This window comes from Lycium ferocissimum, chromosome 10, assembly GCF_029784015.1.
Source record: "Lycium ferocissimum isolate CSIRO_LF1 chromosome 10, AGI_CSIRO_Lferr_CH_V1, whole genome shotgun sequence".
NCBI classification, from domain to species: domain Eukaryota; kingdom Viridiplantae; phylum Streptophyta; class Magnoliopsida; order Solanales; family Solanaceae; genus Lycium; species Lycium ferocissimum.
The window spans coordinates 14,477,544-14,498,748 of NC_081351.1; the positions used below are offsets into that span (position 1 = coordinate 14,477,544).

At 36.1% G+C, this 21,205-nt stretch overlaps 2 long non-coding RNA genes across 2 annotated transcripts; one reads left to right on the forward strand and one right to left on the reverse strand.

The window, feature by feature from the left end:
- Positions 1-1,984: 1,984 nt before the first annotated feature.
- On the reverse strand, positions 1,985-4,078 carry LOC132032561 (uncharacterized). Its single transcript, XR_009408518.1, has 2 exons — positions 3,099-4,078; positions 1,985-3,015 (listed from the first exon to the last, which is right to left on the reverse strand). It is a non-coding gene; the product is annotated as an uncharacterized LOC132032561 (long non-coding RNA).
- A 303-nt stretch (positions 4,079-4,381) lies between these two features.
- On the forward strand, positions 4,382-10,489 carry LOC132032560 (uncharacterized). Its single transcript, XR_009408517.1, has 3 exons — positions 4,382-4,521; positions 9,284-9,472; positions 10,416-10,489. It is a non-coding gene; the product is annotated as an uncharacterized LOC132032560 (long non-coding RNA).
- Positions 10,490-21,205: the final 10,716 nt, after the last annotated feature.

Genomic DNA, 21,205 nt, shown 5'->3' on the forward strand with positions numbered 1-21,205 from the left:
AAGATCCGTACTATACGGTTGACCTTTGAATTCCAATATGTGGGTATTTGCATGAACGACTTATTTAGCATAAAATTCCCGTAAAAAATTGTCCTTTTATTGCATATCAAGTTTTTTTGGAAGAATTGAGTGTAGTTCCCTTATATATGGGCTTATTTTAGGTTGGATTTATCATGACCAAATGAATGTATTTCCTCTTATATATGAGGATAAATAATTTTTGTAAAAAAAGGGGAATTATCTTGTTATAGTAAAAAGTGTGTGTGTCTATATATATATATTTCCAGTTCATGCCTTAATCTACACTTGGTTTGGGTTAATCATATATATACGTCAAAACGCCTTACTTATTATTCTGTGATTACGAATATGTTTTCAATTTAAGGAAGAATGTTTTTGGTACTTTGTTTTAAAAGTCCAACTTGTTTCGGCATTGGGCCGTAAAAGAATGGATTTAATTTGCAATAACAAACGACAACGTACTTGTTGAGAGCAAGGGATTTAAACCATATAAATTTATGTCCGTTTAAAGAAAAAGGATTGTCGATTTTTTGAATTAGAAAATGTAATGGGCTTTGGCCAAAAAGATGCATCTTGTTTATACTGCTTCTAAAAAGGGAGCATTTAGGACTGGGCTTTGATCAAAATCTCGACTTACGGCGATTTGGTGGGCTTTGGCCCAAAACTCAGTTTTTGTTTGTGCGGACTTAGTCCAAAAACAACGCCAGTTTTTCCAAACAAAGTGCAGCATTTTTTGGTTTTGGAAAATTAACCGTGACTTGCACAAAATCTCTCATTTTTAACAACTAGTTTTATAATGAAAACGATAATGTATTTCTTTTTTTTTTTTCTAAAAAAGGGACTATAGGACAAGTAATTTTGGTTAAAAAAAAACGTTTACATGTGAAGAGGAGAGACACAGATGCCCCAGTGCGGAGGTGTGAGAGGTTGGCCATGGATGGTTTCAGAAGAGGTAGGGGTAGGCCGAAGAAGTATTGGGGAGAGGTGATTAGACAGGATATAGCGCAGTTACAGCTTACCGAGGACATGACCTTAGATAGGAGGGTATGGAGGACTCAGATTAGGGTAGAAGGCTAGTAGATAGTAACGTTTATCCTTTCATATTAGTGGTCACTTTATCGCGATATAAGTTCTTGTGCTTTGATTCTCGCTACTATTTGTTATTACGTATTTTGATTATCTTATTTTATCTCGTGATAGCTTTGCTCTTCCTTTACAAGCTTTTCATCATGGCTTAGTCGCTTTAGTTATTTGCATTTCCACATCGCTTTGAATATCTTGGCCTTATCTGACCTCTTTTATGTTTTTATGTTTTTATGCTTTTATGCTTTCTATTGAGCCGAGGGTCTTTCGGAAACAACCGTCCTACCTTGGTAGGAGTCAGGTCTGCGTACACTCTACCCTCCCCAGACCTCACATTGTGGGATTTCACTGGGTGGTTGTTGTTGTTGTTGTTGTTGTTGTTGTTGTTGTTATGCCAACACCTACCACTTTTTCCTAAAAATCTAGTTTATTTTATGAAAACCCATTTGATTTACCTCATAAAAATCCCTTTTAAAATAAGAAAACAGGATGGATTTTGAAAATTCGCGAAAGAGCCTAAGGTCCAACTAAACGGTTTAAGTATCGTTTAACTAAAACGTGTAATTCTAACCATTTGGTTTCCAATAGTAATGTGAGTTTACAAATACAAATACAAATATATATATATATATATATATATATATATATATATATATATATATATCATGCAATAATAATAAAATGACTTGGTACCAAGCCCCCTTAACCATTTTCACCCATGGTTGGGCCTCGTGAATATACATATTAGCTTCCCTTCCTCGGACTCGATAGAGGTCTGAAAGAATTGTCCTATTGGGCCTTTGGCCCGATCGGAAGGCTGTGCCTTGGCCCAAATGGCCATGCGAAGAGTAAGAGAGGGAAAGGAGAGAGAAAAAAAAAGAATTCGGTTAGACTAGATCCTATAAAATTTCATATAATATATAGAAGGTATAGACGTATGGTAATAATAAAAATGGCCAAACTATCCTAACATGATATTTCTTCCATAGTGCATTTTTTGTGATGTGTGGGCTGAGTATTTGGGAATGAGATTAGGGTGGTTGTCACCAACCTTATTCCCAGTGTCACATAAGATTCAAGGGGTTTCAACGAACCCCAGACATGGCTGGTACTAGGGGAAGGTTAGACCAACCCCAAATAATCCTCAACATTATCGCAATCAAACACAAGGATGCACTTAAGACCAAATATCATTGAGTAGCTTGGCCTTTCAAAACAGAGATATAGAGGAATAGGCAAAAACAACTCCCAAAACAAAGGACAATACCATACTGTGTACCATTACTACCACTCAGTTGCAACAAAGGGCCAGGAATATATTCATTAGACTAATTATTACAAACTAGAAGTAATCTTTGCAAATGAGCTTGACAATTTCAGTCATGAAGATATACAAACATGGACAGATTCTAGGAGTAGTGTTTGCAAATGAGCTTGGCAATTTCAATCATGAAGATATACAAACATGGACAGATTCTAATATGGAGTTCTGTCATAGATATACACTGCACATATAAAGGAGACCAAAGCAGGCCCAAGTAAAGAGAAAGTATATCCCATGTCATATTTGCAAAAGGACAAATACAGGTTGAGCAGACAGGTACAATACAGAGAAAAAAGAACTAGTTTCAGTCAGGTCTACACATATAAACATAGCACAGAGGTGGATCTTCAAACCCCAGTCAGGTCTAACAAGATGAAAACATCAGGTGGAGAAGTATGCAGGGTATACATGGTATAGAAAGAATGCAGAAAATCATCTATGTCTCTTTGGTGGAGTTTTTGAAAAAAGAAGGATCTACATGATCTTAATAGTCTTTAATGATTCAGTCTCAACGCCCTACCTATTCAGGTTCATGTTTTCCTTTAAGTTCTTCCTTTTGTGTCTAGTTCAGTCATGTACATATGCACCTAGGTTCATTACTAGGTTTCACGAAGCTATTCATCAGTGTATGTCTTCCTTTTGTGTCTAGTTCAGTCATGTACATATGCACCTAGGTTCATTACTAGGTTTCACGAAGCTATTCATCAGTGTATGTCTGATTCTAACTAAGTTTTCTAGGTTATGGCAGCAGAGTTCATATGATTCTAAGAGATTTGTACAGTTAGCATGCACCACCATGGGCTTATAAAAGTGCCATAGTGCCTTTTATGTGGAGGAAAAATGTTGTGAACCAAATAGTGCTTGGTTCTCCCTTAATCCCTTCTCAAGGCACCTTTTTAAAAAAAGCTCTTCTAAGCCATGTGATTTTTAGCTTACCCTCAATCCTTTCTAATCATAAGGAACATTGCCACCAAAAACTTTTCATAGCGAAATGTTTTAATAAGTTCAAGTACATGTGCACCTGGTCAGAAAAAATCATTTAGGCTAGAACTAGAGCCATTTCTCACCATCAAGACCTAACAAAGTTCATACAGAGTCATAGTATAGGTCCAATTGTCATTAGCAAGTTCCTTATGTCATTTCAACTTTGCAGAACCATCTCAAGTTAATCTGGACATTTAGCAAGTCATGCCATACTACAAACTTCATTTGACCAAGTCATAGAAAGTGTATGTGAGACAGTCAATTAAATAGTGATAACTAAATATATGGACAAAGTATTAAAATTCAGACCCAAACACAAATGACTCAAGAAGTGGATAGTAGGTAAATTTCCACTTTTTGAATCTTGAACCAGTTTTATTCTAATAGAACTCATGTAGGAATCTCATGATTTAAAAATACAGGTTAGATTAGCAACTTGATCTTAGGTATGGCATGATCACATCTATTGGCTAGAACACAATGTTGATTCTCTCCTTGAGGCATTCAGAACCTCTAAGCAGGGTTCAAAGATATTTCAAGCAAACATATAACCAAATAGCCATAGACCAACCCTGATTCTCTGTGGGGATCCTTTAATACTTAAGCATGATCAAACCTTTAAGTCTTTGACACAACAAGATTCACAGAAAGGAAAGAAAAAAGGAAAAGGAAAGAAAGACTCAGCTAGCAAATGAAATAAATCCCCAAAATTGAATGCAGGTGCAAAGACAATATGATACCTTCATAAGTAGGCTATATGGCAAACATTTTAGATTTCTACTCAAGTCCTAAAAGGGCAGCCTCTTTAAAAGATTGACTCAAATCACCTACTAATTTTGCATTTAGGCAGGGTTCTTCTCATGAATTTACACAAGATTCAAACTAGCTCAGGTGGTTTTATTTTCCCTCCCCTTGACCTAGTCATGTTTTAATACTGGAGTAGATCAGACTTGCAAAGCAGTGTTAAACTAATAAACTAATGGTTCATTATTAGTCTACCCCCCTTCCCTCTAACAACCTTAGCTTAGTTCTTTTTAAACTTATTCCTATTATGGTTATGTCCTTGATTGATGTTCAAACACTAACTTAATAATAGCTAGCTTACTAATGTTGGAAATTTGGGAGAGCAAGACAACACAAATAATACTCAAAACTCACTAGAAGAGAGATGGAGGAAAGATGATTTTCTATTCAACTTGGCTTGATTCAAATGGCTAGATTACATGACTATTTATAGGTGAATTCATCCATGTATCTAGCCTAGCATACATGTATCACTATTAATAATTTCACACTTCACATCCTCCAAGTACATGAATAAGACCTCACTAGACTAATCTAGAATTTTTCACCAATTCATGTATCTCCTAATACATTAATCTACTAGTTCATAAACTAAATTAAATATAATGTGAATAAATTAAATAATGTGAACAAGTTTATTTTTTCAACATCCCCCCTTAAACTTGATTCACTACTCTAAGAGCCATCCGCAGCTTCTGAAAAATATCAATCTTCAACGGCTTGGTGAAAATGTCCGCAACTTGGTCTTGAGATTTCACAAACTCAAGCTCTACCTCCTTCTTCGATATGCAATCTCTAATGAAATGATACTTAGTATCAATATGTTTGCTCCTTTCACGAAACACCGGGTTCTTGGCCAATGCAATGGCCGATTTGTTATCAATACAAATCTTAGTTGCATCTTCTTATGGTTAGTGAAGTTCTTTCAACAAGCTCCTTAGCCAAATTGCATGACAAACACAAGAAGAAGGCTGCTTACATACTCGCTTCACATGTTGACAAAGTCACAATTGGTTGCTTCTTGGAATTCCATGTAAATGCAGAATTTCGAAAAGGAAAACAAACCGGTAGTACTTTTCCGGTCATCAACATCACCAGCCCAATCACTATCACAATAGCCAACAAGCTTGAAGTCTTTGGAAGAGGAATAAAAAATTCCATAATCAAGTGTACCTTTGATGTACTGGAGTATTCTTTTGGCTGCTTTTAAATGAGAAGTTGTTGGAGTTTCCATAAAGCGACTGACAAGTCCAACACCAAAAAGAATATCGGGTCTCGTACAAGTTAAATACCTTAAGCTTCCAGCAAGACTCTTGAAATATGTGGGATTGATATTTTCTCCATTTTCACGCTTGGACAGTTTAACTCCACAATCCACGGGGGTGCTAACAACCTTGCAATTTTCCATCTCAAATTTCTTGAGAATCTCCTTTTGCATATTCTCCTTGAGAAATAAAGATGCCATCATTCTTCTGCTCCACTTTAATTCCAAGATAGTATGACAATAGGCCAATGTCCGTCATCTCAAATTCTCTTGTCATTGATTTCTTGAATTCTTCAAACATCTTTGGATTATTTCCTGTCAAGATCAAATCATCCACATACAAACAAACAATAATGTGTCACCATCTTCATTAATTTTTACATAAAGTGCATGCTCATGTGGACACTTTAAAAACCATTTTCTTGGAAGTATTTGTCAATTCTACAATTCCAAGCCCGTGGAGCTTTGTTTCAAGCCATAAAGAGCCTTCTTCAATTTCAACACTTTATCTTCATCTCCTTCAACCTTATAGCCCAAAGGTTGATCAATGTATACTTCTTCCTCCAAAATCCCATTCAAGAAAGCCGACTTCACATCCATTTGATGGATTTTCCACAGATTCTGAGCTGCCAAAGAAATAATTAAGCGGATTGTCTCCAAACGAGCAACTGGTGCAAACACCTCATCATAATCAATACCGGCCTTTTGCTTGTACCCCTTTGCTACTAATCTTGCTTTGTACCTCTCTACTTCTCCTTTGGAATTTTTCTTTAGCTTGTAAACCCATTTGACTCCAATGGTGCTTTTTCCTTTTGGAAGTTTTGCCAACTCCCAAGTGTCATTCTTCTTGATTGCCCTAATTTCTTCATCCATCGCATCTCTCCATTTTGGATTATCGGCAGCATCTTCATAACTTACAGGCTCGCTATCCACCAATAACAAAAGTGAGTTAAATCACTTAAATTTTCTGTTACTTCTTCCGTTGCGTCATACAAGTCTCGAAGACTTCTAGACTTTCGAGGTACTAATGTTGAACTTGATTCCCAACTTCTTGAACTTGCGGTGGAGGTGTTGTAGGTGGTGTAGTAGGATGATCCATAACTTCTTCATCATGTTCATCATCAAGGAATGGACTAAAAGAGTAATCTTGCTCTTTAGATTTCCATTCCCAAGCACTATCTTCATCAACTTCAACATCTCTACTTATGGCAACCTTGCCATTTCTTGGGTTATATAACTTATAACCTTTAGATCTTTGCGCATAACCAACGAAAACATACCTCTCACTTTTTTCATCAAGCTTAGATCTCTTCTCATCCGGCACATGTTCATAAGCGATGCTTCCAAACACTCGCAAGTGAGCAACTTTTGGTTTGAAACCACTCCAAGCCTCTTGCGGTGTTTTGCCACGAACACTTTTGGTGTGACGCCGATTTGATAAATACACCGCACAAGCAACTGCTTCAGCCCAAAACTCCTTTGGCATATTTTTGCTCTTCAACATACTTCTTGCCATGTTGAGAATAGTTCGATTCTTCCTCTCCACCACACCATTTTGTTGAGGCGATCTTGGAACGGTCAAAAAATGACGTATTCCATTTTTTCCACAAAAAGCCTTGAATTCGTTTGAAGTGAATTCTCCACCATTATCGGACCAAAGTGACTTTATTTGGTAGCCACTTTGTTTCTCCACCATGCTCTTAAAATTCTTGAAGTTTTCAAACACCTCAGATTTTTCCTTCAAAAAATATACCCAATTTTTTCGAGAATAATCATCAATAAAGAGAAGGAAATAATTACTTTTACCAAATGAGGCTGGCTTGATAGGTCCGCACACATCCATATGAATCAACTCTAAAGGACACCGTACACTTGTCAATGACTCTTTGGGAAAGCTTTTCCTTGACTGCTTTCCAAAAAGACATCCTTCGCAAAGCTGATTAGGATGGCTAATGGTTGGCAACCCTTTCACCATATTTTCCTTTTTCATCAACCTTAGACTATCAAAATTCAAATGGCCAAATCTCATATGCCAAAGCCAAGATGAATCTTTGACACATGAAAATAAGCACCTTGGTACATCACTTTGAAGATTCAAAACAAACATTTTATTTTTAGCCATAGGAACTTTGGCTAACAATCTCCCATTTTCATCTTTCATAGTCAACTTTTTATCTTTCAAATGAATGTCATAATTTTTCTCCAAAAGCTGTCCCAAACTCGAATATTACTTTTCATTTCCGGTATATACATGACATTGGAGATAAATTGATGACTTCCATCTTTCAAATGAATTAAAATCGTACCTTTTCCTTTGATTTGAACTTTTGAAGAGTCTCCAAGAGTGATGTTGCCACCATTAAATTCCTCAAACTCAGCAAATAAATGCTTCTTCCCGCAAATATGGCTGCTTGCACCGGAATCAAGGTACCATTTATTTCTTTCTACACTTTCTTCTTCTTTACATGCCATGAGTTTAGTGTCATCTTCATCTTCATTTTTGCTCTCCACAAAATTATTTATCTCCTCCAAATTATTTTTACATTCCCAAGAAAAATGACCATATTTATGACAAGTATAACATTCAATATTTGATTTGTCATACCTTCCTTGATTTGACCTCCATCCTCTACCTCTTCCGCGGCCTCTTCCTTGGTTGGAGTCTTGACTTCTATTTTCTTTGGTCGGAGGTTGACTATCACCTCTTCCTCCTCTACCACGACCTCTTCCACGCCCACGACCTCTTTGTTGTGAGCCATGCCTTTGATCTTTCTCCTTTGAAGAAAGTTTTGCTTGCAAAGCTTGTTCAACCGACTCTTGTTTCGGTTTCTTCAACTTTTCTTCATGTGCTTGCAAAGAACTCGTGAGTTCTTCTATGGTCATGGTGTACAAGTCCTTGGACTCTTCAATAGCAACAACAATATAATTAAATTTTGAATCTAGGGATCGCAATATTTTTGCAACGACCCTATCATCATTCAACTCTTCACCATATCTCTTCATTTGATTGACAACCGCCAAGATTCTTGAAATATAATCCGAAACTGATTCGGATTCCTTCATTTGCAGCGATTCAAATTCTCCTCTTAAGGTTTGGAGACGAACCTTTTTCACCTTGTCCAAACCTTTAAAGGAAGTTTGAAGAATATCCCATCCTTGCTTGGAGTTGGTTGCATTTGCAACCTTCTCGAACATCTTTTCATCCAAACTTTGATGGATGAGTGTGAGTGCCTTTTGGTCTTTCTTCTTTGTCGCAGCGGCATCATCTTCTTCATCAACGCCACTCTCCACAATTTCCCATACATCATAGGCTCCAAGCAAAGCCTTCATTCGAATGCACCAACTTCCATAATTTTCTTTAGTGAGCATCGGAACTTGAAATGGAGTTCCATTGGTGTTAGTCATTTTCTCTACGTTTTGTTGTCTCTCAAACACACCGGCTCGATACTAAATGTTGGAAATTTGGGAGAGCAAGACAACACAAATAATACTCAAAACTCACTAGAAGAGAGATGAAGGAAAGATGATTTTCTATTTAACTTGGCTTGATTCAAATGGCTAGATTACATGACTATTTATAGGTGAATTCATCCATATATCTAGCCTAGCATACATGTATGACTATTAATAATTTCACACTTCACATCCTCCAAGTACATGAATAAGACCTCACTAGACTAATCTAGAATTTTACACCAATTCATGTATCTCCTAATACATTATTCTACTAGTTCATGAACTAAATTAAATATAATGTGAATAAATTAAATAATGTGAACAAGTTTATTTTTTCAACAACTAAGGCTAGGTTCATTCAATATTCCTTAATTTAAACTTAAATTGTCAACAACAAGCTAGCTGCTTTCTTTAGTCAAACTCAGTCCAAGAGTTATGATCAAACAAGGATTTTAAGCATTATAGTCTCCCAACAAGGCATACATAATCTACAGGTCTTATTTTAGCTTGACTTGTCTTTAATAGGGGTGTACAAAGTAAACCGACAAACCGCACCAAACCGATAAACCGAGAAAAAAATCCGACTAGTGGTTTGGTTTGACTTGGTTTGGTGTTGGAAAAAAAAAACCCGACCATAATTGGTTTGGTTTGGTTTTAACTAAAAAAGTCAAACCGAACCAAACCAACCCGACATTACATGTATTCAAATTTTAAAAAATTTTATACATAAAAATATTTATTTGTAATGTAATTAATAAATATTTCTTAAATTTTTTCGTAGTTCTTTAACTATTATCATATTATTCAAGCTTGAACTTCGAGTTTTGAATGTCAATAAGTTTTATATCCTATGGATGTTAGTAACTCAAATAAAGTCCAAACCAAAACTAACTCAACACTAATGCTAACAAAAGAAATTCAATTTACCACTAGGAATGACAATAATGTTGGATATCTTTACACTTTTGCATAATTTATTTAGAGAGTGAAAAAACATAACTTAAGTTTTATTTCTTTGTCATGTAATTAATACTTATTAGCCCTACTTATTTTAGCATGACTTAGTATTTTTAGATTATGGTCATTTTCTTTATGGCTTGTTAATTAGCAATATTTATTTTGACCGAATTTATTAGCTTTTGTTGAATATTTTAATACAATGTCATCACTCTTCTCACATTTTGTGTTATTTTCTTAAGAAACACCTTAATTATATAGTTGTATCTTACTAGAACTAAAGAAATATTTGAAGCAAAAGTTATATGTTTTGTATCAAGACTATTCGTAAAGAAAAAAAACCCGAAAAACCCGAGAAAATCGAATAACCAGAGAAAACCCGAGGTTGAAAAACCCGAATTTTATTGGTTTGGTTTGGTGTATAAATTTAAAAACCCGACGCCATTAGTTTGGTTTGGCGTTTAAAAAATCCGAACCAACCCGGTCCATGTACACCCCTAGTCTTTAATATGAGGTAGTAAGCTAAACTGAGCTCTGAACAGAACATCATACTCTTATTTTTTATTTTTTTTAAAAAGCTGTATTCTTAACCAACTTATATCTTTGATCCTTTTCTCCAACATATTTATCTAGGTCAAACCGTTATTGCACACCATAAAGCTTAACAAGCCAAATAGGAAATAGAAGCAAATCACAGAGAATGTCAAGTCAACAACAATGCAGTATCAGTCATGGAAGGCATCAAGAGTGAATATAGCATATTTGTACAAAGGATTCTTTAGACACAGATTTAAGGTGATTCTTACTTAGGAATATTAGGGTGGGAACATGGCAGTCTCACCTCTTTAGAAGAGGACTATCATAGGTCAAGCTGATGAGAGTTATAGACATACTCAAAGTTCAAAACAAAGATCATTAGACAGCATTTAGAGATATGTTTAAGTCACTAATCCTTTTGAAATAGGTATTATCACATTAAGAGGGCAAGTAATAAAATAGTGACCCCCCAAACATGTCATGCAGACTTCTAGGACAAAGCAGCCTCATCAAGAGATAATACAATTAATATTCAAACAGTCTTATAATACCTTGTGTGTTCCCTAATTAAACTAAGAAAACTCCTTATTCCAATACATTACTGATAGTGCACTGTTGATCCTTACCAGACCTCAAACCTATTCAACATAGATCATTTCAATTTTCCAGCAGTCTCAAACATTTTTACGCAAAGGATTAGCACTAGTCTAGATCATTTAATTCAAACAAATATCTAAATACTAGACTAGGCACATAGCTAATAGGGGTATCATAGTTAGGAGGAATTCATTCCAAGTCCATTCAAACAATGCTAAGGCAAAATCATTCTACAAGACTACCAATAAGAACACTTAATAGCACAGATCAAACATCATCCTATGAACAAAATAGATAAAAGGATTGAAGTGTTACCTTTTTTAAACGCAGCCTTGGTCAAGAATGGGACTCGAAAGCTCCTTTGTGCATCCAACTCTTGAACTCAACCACAAGAAAAGAACAAAAATAAATAAAATTTTCCAACTGAGGGAGTCAAACTCGAAAGGGGGAGTTTTAAGTCTAAAATTATAGTTTAAGCTTAAATTTCAAGTTGGACTTAAATCCTAGTTTTTTTTTTTTTTTTTTTTTTTTTTTTTGTTCCGACTTCTCCCACCTTGTTCTTGTGATGAAAGTTGGGGTTCTATAAATAGAACCCCAAATTTGTTAAGAAACCTAAGAATACCAATGTGGGATGAACAGATTTTCGTTCAATAATCCTTTGTAAAATAAATCTACGGTACAGATTGGTTATAGACAAGAATGCATGGCCAGATTTGAGTCTTCTCCTACTCGATCTGGCCCATTTATACTCGACCAATGAAATTCGAGTGAATACAACATGATACAACAATAATCTCTCAAAGAATCGCAGATTTGACTCAAAAATCTAAAAGAAAAGGGTATTAACGTGTTGGGATAGGTTCGAGTGAGAATAGTGTTGAAACATTAATTGTTTCATGCTTTTGGTTGTGCAAAAGCTGCAAAATCCCTGTTAGCTCTGCGTTTTTGCCGTTCCCAGTATAAGAGGGGAGATTTTGGGGGCGCCGTGGCTAGGGTTAGCCGAGAAAGGAAAGGGGGAAGAAGAGAGATGGTTTAGGGGGTGTTTGGAATGAAAAGAGAATGTAAAAGGGGTTTTACCCCTTATTTTGATAGACTTTGGGCCGGGTCAGCCTTATTGGGCTGGACTCGGTCCAATTCGAATTTTAATTAAAAGGGACCCTTTCTTCATGTATACACCAAGTGTATACAGCAAGTGTATACACATATATTTCATATATATATATATGTGTATATTTGGTGTATACGCTGGGTATATTTAATTTATAGCAATCATTAATTAAAAATTAGAGGAAATTTAAATCACGGGGAAAATTGGGCAGCAAAATACTTTATAAAAAATAATTTTAATAAGTCGGCTAAGTTGTTAATGAGCCTGAAAAAAAAAAATCTTTAATTAACTGGCCCAACATATTTGTTTTAATTATGGCCTTTTGATCAAATTTTGAAAATTAGGTTAAACCTATTATTTTAAATTAAATACTAACAGGCTGATTTTTACAAAATAAACTAATTTCTTTAAATGGAGGACTAACTAAATTAATTATGACCAAGGAAAAAACAAAAGACAAATATATCTATATAAAAGGGCTCAATTTTTGCAATAATTATCATTTAATTAATCAACTAGCCTAATCAAAACATTAAAGGGCAATTATGCTTATTTTATAAAAATCAGGAGTTAAAAGGGTTAAATAATTAATTACTTAAACTATTTAAATTGTCCAAACTCTCAGAGGTAAAAATAAGAGGAAAGAAGTGTTTGAAAATAATTTTAAATGATTAAGTAAGAACCTTTCCTTTTTCTCCCTCTTTTTAAAAAAAATAAAATAAAAATTAATTTAAGTTTAACAAAATCTCATAAAATATCCTGAAAATATTTATTATAAAAAACATGATGCGTGAAAATCTTTTGCTAATTAAAGGGGAAGAAGTATTGACCTGGGCATTTTATAAATATATTAAAAATCTTAGCTCATTCACTTATTAGCCGGGGACTCTGAGTGATTGAAATAAATTACGGGAGGTCAAAAATTAGATATCAACAGTAGGTATCATAGGCTGAAAATGAAGGGAAAAAAAAATACAGGATATAAAGACTAAAGTCAATATTTATCACATCAGCTCAACTTAGCTTCACCACTAAGCCTAATTAAATCAAAAATCACATTAAGGGAGCTAGGCACATTAACATATAAGAAGGATAAGAGACAAACATATATATGAGTGCATGAATGCAATGCAATGCAATGGCCAATATCAAATCTGGTACAAACACACTAGTGGTCATTCCAGCTAGTTGTGACCCATGGGGGACTCGTGAGGATCCGCAAGTATAAGACCTTATCCTTTTGTCTAAGGGAGAGATGTGTACGTCGTCACTAAGTCCAGTTGAATATTTGAAAACTCGATGGGTTAGCATGAGAAATGAAAAACCTCAGTTCAGTAATGAGGGCATAAGGAGATAGTCTCCATAAGCAATGTGCCTCGCATGTACAAGAAGCACGAAGTGAGTAGAATGATCGTTGATCGACTTGTGTCAAGATTAGTCATTGGCAATTAGGAGATCACAGAAAACCTATGAGATTATGCCGAGTCATGTGCTACGTGGATGGTGCCATTGCATGAGACTCTAACTTTCAGGGTGCTGGTCAAAGACTTCGCGCACTATAATATTGTGAGTATTTTCGTGAAGTACCTCAGAAAGAAATTAAGTATGGGATGTTTAGCTCATGTTCAGGTAGACAAGATAATTATGTTAAAGGAAGCCCATCCTTTAGCAAATGTTGGAGTTCGACTTTTGGACCGCGAAGATGGTAGAGTTATTGTAGAAAACAGAGCCAAATCATTCTTAGTAGCTGAACACAAGAGGAAAACAATTTGATGATCCTTATCTATTGCGTACTAAAGGATGGGATTCACAGGCACAAATCCATGGCTTTCAAACAAGGGGGAGATGATGGTACTCTAAGGTACTAAGTAAAAATAATGAGTCCTAGATGTAGATAGACGTAAAAAGAGGAATATGGAAAAGGCGCACCGATTTAGATATTCTACCTACCCAAGATCCACGAAAATTTATCATGATCTTGAGAAGATTGATTGGTGGGATGGAAGCAAAATGTACTAGATTATTCGACTGAGTGTCCAATTATAAGCAAGTGAAAGCCGAGCATTAGAATCCTGGTGATTTAGCACAAAATACATATATTCTTGAGTGGGGATGATAAATATAGACTTTATAACAAGGTTATCTTTCTCATTTCAGAAATATGATTCGATTTAGGTAATTGTGGATCGACTTATTAAGTCAGCACACTCTATACCGGTAAGGACCACCGATTCAGCAGAAGATTACGCCAAATTGTATCTTCAAGAAATTGTCATTGTGTGGGACTCCAGTGTCTATAGTTTTGGATTATGTCCAGTTCACAGCAAATTTTTAAAAGTCTTTTTTCAAAAAGGATTGGGTATAAAGGTAAATCTCAGTATCGCTTTTCATCCTCAGACAGATAGTCAAGCAGAGCGCACTATCCAGATCTTTTGGAAGATATGTTGAGAGCATATTTCCTAGAATTTAAAGGTAATTGGGATGATCATTTACCTCTCATTGAGTTTATTTCTAATTACAGATATCATGCTGCTATCAAGATGACACTGTTTGAAGCCTTGTATGGGCGAGGTTGTAGATCACCTATTTGCTGGCATGAAGTTGGCAGAACAAAATTGCTAGGGCCAGACTTGGTCCATCAGGCTCTAGAAAAAAAGTTAAATTGATTTAGGAGCATTTGAAAGTGGCTAAGAGTCGCCAGAAGCCCTATTCAGATATGCAGTGCAGAGATTCAGAGTTTCATGTTAATGATTGGGAGTTTGTTGAAAGCTTTGCCTATGAAAAGCGTCATGCGATTTGAGAAAAAAATGGAAGCTTAGTCCCATATATATTACACCATACAGGTGTTATATCCCGTATTTTAAACATTGGGACATTCTAAAGCTAATCGCGACAAGTTAAGTATAAAACGATTTTGGGATCCGAGGGTAGAGACTTTTAACCTCCGGTTTTGTTTTAATGCACAAATTGATTATAAATTTTATTTGGTATAGAAATATTAATGGAGATTAGGGATTAATTAACCAAGATTAGATTATTAAGTGGGATTAAAGTTTAATTATTCACTAATTAAGCCATAGTGGCCGTGTGGGCCCCGCCGTGACATGGCCAAGTTTAATTGGCTCACACTTTGGGTGGGACACATGTCCGCCCCATGGACTTCCTATATATAGTAAATTGATGATTCATTCGTCAACTATCCAAGTCATTTTCATCTTGCAAAACATAGAAAGTTAGAGAGAGAGAGAGAGAAGTTAAAGAATGACCTTGCAAAAACCTTGATCAAATTTAATTTTCTCTAAGCAATTCAACTCCTTAGAAGGTGTATATTAACGTGGAATTGATCTTAGGGCAACAAGAACAAGTATAAATTCAAGGCACAAGTTGGAAGAGTTGAGAAGCAGTGTTAAAGGTAAGATTTAATCTCCTTTTGCATATGTTGTGGATGGTTTGAACATGTTGTATTGTGTAGATATGTATAAAAGTCGTGTATGTTGATGTTGGAAAATCATCCCGAAGCCGTGTATTTTGTTTTAGGAGAAAATGGTGAATTGATTTACTTGATATTTTGGTTGTTATTGTCATGGATTTTATGGTGAGAATGAAGGTTTAATGGTTCAAGTTGAAGTTTTAATTGTTTGTGGGCTATTGTAGAAGTTAATATGATGTTAATATAGTTTGTTATAGTTATGTAAATGATGTTGTTAACGTGTGGTTGTTGGTATAGTTCATGAAATTAGAAGAAAAGAATGTGTTGTTGTTGTTGTTGTTGTTCTTGTTGAGTTTGGAAGATTTCGGGTTGCATTGTAGGCGAAGTGTTCTCGAGTCTTGTTTGAATGGTCTCGGGATAACAAAATGATCATTGGTGTTGGCTTGATTGTATGTGGTTGATTTGATGAAAAAAATTATTTAGAAAGGAGTTACTAACGTTAGAATGCGTTTTGAATTCCCGTATATAGTTCTTGACATCTTAATATAGGTTAAAGTACTATTGGGCGGTAGATACGGGTTGTGTTGCGTATAAACGCTAAAATGTAAACTATCCTTCTCTTTTAGCATGTCCTAGATGTAAGTATGATACGATTGAGCCTCAACTCTATTCATAAAATGTTTATGATTCCTATTCACTTCTTGATGTTGAAATTCTTAACGTAGTCGAGCTATTGCCCTCGAACTTTTATATCATTAGATAGTAAATGATGCGGGAAGAGTTCTATAATGAATAACACTTTCATAAGGCTGTCTCGTATTGCTTGGATACATGATTATGACTTTTCCTTAATATAGTTCGTAATGATACTCGAGTGTTGTTATAACATTGAGTCTCAAAAGATGATTTATATGCATATGATTACTCATTACTCTGTTTTGTGCGATATTACATCTTGTTAGTCCCTAACGGGTACGGTATATATATATATATATATATTATGTTATCTTGTGTTATGGAATTTATCTTTCATACGGAGTTATCTTTGTGATGATATCTTTGTGTTTCGGAGTATGTTATGGCGCCAAAAGACGGGGTGGCGACCATGTTCACCGAGTCTATAATGCTCATATACATATGATATTAATATGCATGATTTGTATTTCAAAAGTAAGCATTTTGATAGGTCATTGTACATATTTTTCGCTCAATATTATCATGTATTCGTACTTTACATACCTAGTACGTATTTACGTATCGACCCCTTTCTTCGGGGGGGGATGCGTTTCATGCCCGCGGTACTGGACGCTCGTTTTGGTGATGACCACGTGTTTCCATACCTTGTGTTGTATATATATACTTAGCCAGGGGTACGGCGGGGCCCTGTCTCGTTATATGATACTCTTATTAGTCTTAAAGGTCTGTAGATATATGTGTGGGTCTGTGTATAGTTACTGCTTAGTTGTGTACGTATGACTTATGTTTTGGGACGATGCCTTGTCGGCTTTGTGTATATATATGTTTTGGGAAACCGTATGTAGTGGAAGCCTTGTGATATGTAAGTTTGGGAAATGTTGAGGTGAAATCTTTTCATTGTAACTCCTCGGGGAGACGGAGGTTGCTATGATATATCCATATATGCAGTTTTGAAACATCTTACCTTTTAATAAGTTCTTTATTATGCTAGTTGTGGGCTAATTATAGTTAAGTATACGAGTGTCCATAGCACTAGTCATGGCCTACGGGGTTGGGTCGTGACAACAGGATCCTACGAAGAACTGGACAAGTGGCTTACAAACTAAAATACCACCAGAGTTCGTCGCCGTACACATAGTGTCATGTTATAACATTCACGTTTCCAGTATTCAAATCTCATGTTATAACATTCATGTTTCCAGTAATCAGGTATTCATGTTAGTTCAGCACTCAGATATTCATGTCATCTTTGTATTCAGACTTTAAGCTATGAGTGTTAACATGGAAGTTTAGCATTAGCCAATATTTTTTTTGATATTCTTGTATTCATGACAGTTCAGTGACCACGTGTTTCCATATGTTGCGTTTATGCTTCAGTTACACTGTTATGCACGTTGTGCGTATTATGATGCCTTGTAAGGCTTGTGCTGTTGCTCTGGTTAGTTGACAGAAGTTTGGGAAATGTTGAGGTAGCTTATTTACAGAGTAAACTCTACCAACAATTTTGCAGAGTTCGAGAGTTAGCCATAGTTACAACCAGGATAATCATTCGAGGACAAATGATCCTAACGGGGAGAAAATATAACACTCCGTATATTCGGGTTCGGTATGAACGTGTTAAATGAGTGTTAACATGGAATTTTAGCCATATGAAGTTTCATAGGGATGAGTTTGGGTGGAAATAGTTATCTCGGAATTAAGACGGATAGCGAGGTGCATAAGTGTAACGCCCCGAACCTGGGCCTGGACGTAACGGACTCTTTCGTGAGGGGCGGCCCATATTTGCGTGTGATTGAGTGATGAATCAACATGTGATATCAAAACCTAACTGAATGCGAAAAACAACAAAACACATGTTGATATCTTTTGAATACTCGGAATCATAATCCGAAATACTTAGACAATCGAAATATCTGAACGTAGCCAACATGGCTAAACCAAAATAACTGAACAACTGCCAACAAGGCTAACATAATAAATATTTGATCGTCTGGACTCTGTCTATGAAGCCTCTAATGAATACAAAAAGGTATCTGTCTAGAAAGCTGTAAGAACTGCATGACTGATATCGCCCCGAAGGAAACTGGGCTCACCAAAGTAGCTGATACGAACACTCCTAAGTAGCTGGATCGTCAACCTGTATGTCGTTGAGATGCAGGCCCCCAAGCAATAAAAAGGGACATCAGTACATTTGAATTGTACTGGTATGTAAAGCAACTGAAGCAATAAAATACTAGAACTGAAACTGAAACTGAAACTGAACTAAACAGGAAAGCAAGAAGCTGAAGTACTCCCTGTTCTGGATGAAGAATCACCTGTAAAACTGTAAATATAACTGTGGCCTAGGGCCCAAATAATGTGCACAAAAACTGTGGCCTCAGGCCCAAGCAATACGTATGCATAAACTGTGGCCTAGGGCCCAAAAATACAGATACAAGTGTTCAACGTTAACATTTACAAGACTGAGACTGGCTATAGCTGATAGCATGATAACTATTCGTGATTATGGCACTCATGCAAATAACTAGTTATACACTGACTGGGACTCATGTGATAACAATGCATAAGTCTATAAAGATTACGTGCTGAGTTCATGATGTTCAAAGTGACAACCATGAATGAATTCTATAACTGCAACCCTAAAAGATAACAGTTCTATATTATACATGAAACTAGAGCTAAACTATATTCTGAGTTAAATTACTGACAAGTATGAAGAATGAGGCATAGGGAGAATCATGAATATTCCCTAACGTAGATAGTTAGCCTTACATACCTGTAATCGCTCCAATCCAACGAACTAAACTGCTTTTCTGACGTAGAACACCAAACCTCTAGCTTTGAATCACTTAGGAAGGATTTACCTTGGAAATCCTATGTTTTGTTGAAGAATCATGTTACTAATCATGAATAATTATTGGAATTACTTAGGAATCATTAGAGCGATCTTACCTTGATATGGGAGAATGAGAAGAGGAGGAAAACGGCTGCTTAGGGCTTTAGAACGAAGTTGTAATGTCTAATAACTGAAATTTCATGTTAAGTGTTGAATTTATAGCATGGGTCATTTTGGACCCCCTGGCTCGCCGAGCGCGGTCTATGGCTTGCCCCTGCCTCGCTTTGGGCCTCGCTCGGCGAGCTCCCTTGTCCATTTTACACTTAGACAATTTTCTTGACTTTGTCCCACTTTTGGACCCCTACCTCGCTGAGCGCGGTCCAAGGCGAGCCCTTGCCTCTCTTTGGGCCTCGCTCGGTGAGCTCCCCTGTTAATTTTACACCAAGTCAATAGCATTTAGTAAAATGGGTATAAATCCTAGCACAGAGCTATGTTTGGGCTTCACAATATACCATTGGAAAGCTATTTCAAGGGGCTACAACTTTCATTTTTACGTTTTCTCAAATTCCCAACGGATTTTAAGGAAACTGGGTTGCAAGGCAGACGTATTGAAAACTTAGCCGATTCTATCGAATCTGAGCACCCCTCTATTAGCCATTTTGAGACGATCATATCTCCTTGATCCGAACTCTAATTGGCCTGATCCTTATATGCCTGGAAAGGTATTTCTATGTACTACAAATTTAATTGAGGAACCTTTTCCAAATTCCCAATGTATCAAGGTGTTATGGTTGCCCGAAATAGGCCCCTTAGCCACTTTCGCAAAACGTTCAAACCTTCAAATTTCTTCTGAAACTCTAATGATACGAGTCTAACCTTTATTTTAAGATATGGGGTGTTACAATAAGATTGTATAGAATCGGCTAAGTTTTCAATAGGTCTGTCTTCCAGCTTGATTTCGTGAAAATCTGTTTGGAATTTGAGAAAAATTAAAACATAAAAGTTGTAGCCTTTGAATACCTTCCAATGATATATGATGCAGCTCAAACAGAGATCTATGCTAGGAGATGCCCATTTTATTAGACATTGTCAGCAAAGTCGAAAAACGTGAAATTTTGACTAAATGTGAAATGGACCTTAAAGCTCGCTGAGCTTAACTCATAGCGCAATAGGCTTAGCTTAACAAGGTGTAGTGACCAGAAGGAGAAAATTCCTGAAATATTTCTAAGTACATTTTGGACAGGTGAGCTCGCTGAGCTAAGCTCATAGCATAACATAGTCATGCCATAGGCTTAGCTCAGCGAGCTAAGGGGTCCAAAATACCTCATCCTATAAATTCAATACTTAACTCAAAAAATTATTTGCCTGACACTCCAACTACGTAGAAAACGCCTCAAGGACGATGTGCTCTCCTCTCAACCCCCCTCCCCCCCCCCCACATCAATGTAAGAACGTCTCTACAATTGTTAATCAATCCTAGCACTAAATACATGATTCTTAAACAAAAACATAGGATTTTCAAGGTAATCCTTCTCAAGTGATTCGAGCTAGGGTTTTGGGTGTTCTTTGTCAGAAAAGCAAACTAGTTCATTGGAACGGGTCATTTGTAGGTATATAAGGCTTCTATCCACATGTAGGAACATCCTTATTTTTCCCCAAGCTACGTTGATTCATGAACCATATTTTTCCTCAGATTTCTAGGGTATTTGGTCTCACTTCATGATAAGCCCTAGATACATGTTCTTATGAAATTATATACATTATATGTCCGGTTCAAACATGTTTCAGTATTTATATTCATGAATGTTATTTTTATTTCCATGAATCTGTCTATAATCCGTGTAAACTCATGATTTGAAGTCCTTGAGTTCTTAATTTCACGTCATGACCCCATGTTACTCTTCTCCGAGGATTTTATATGTTTTCCATGTATCATAAAATACATACACACACACACACACACACACACACACACACACACACACACACACACACACACACATATATATATATATATATATATATATATATATATATATATTAGTCATGGGTATGAAATCCATGGGTTCTCAGATACAACTCCTGAATCAATATTACTCCATTCTATG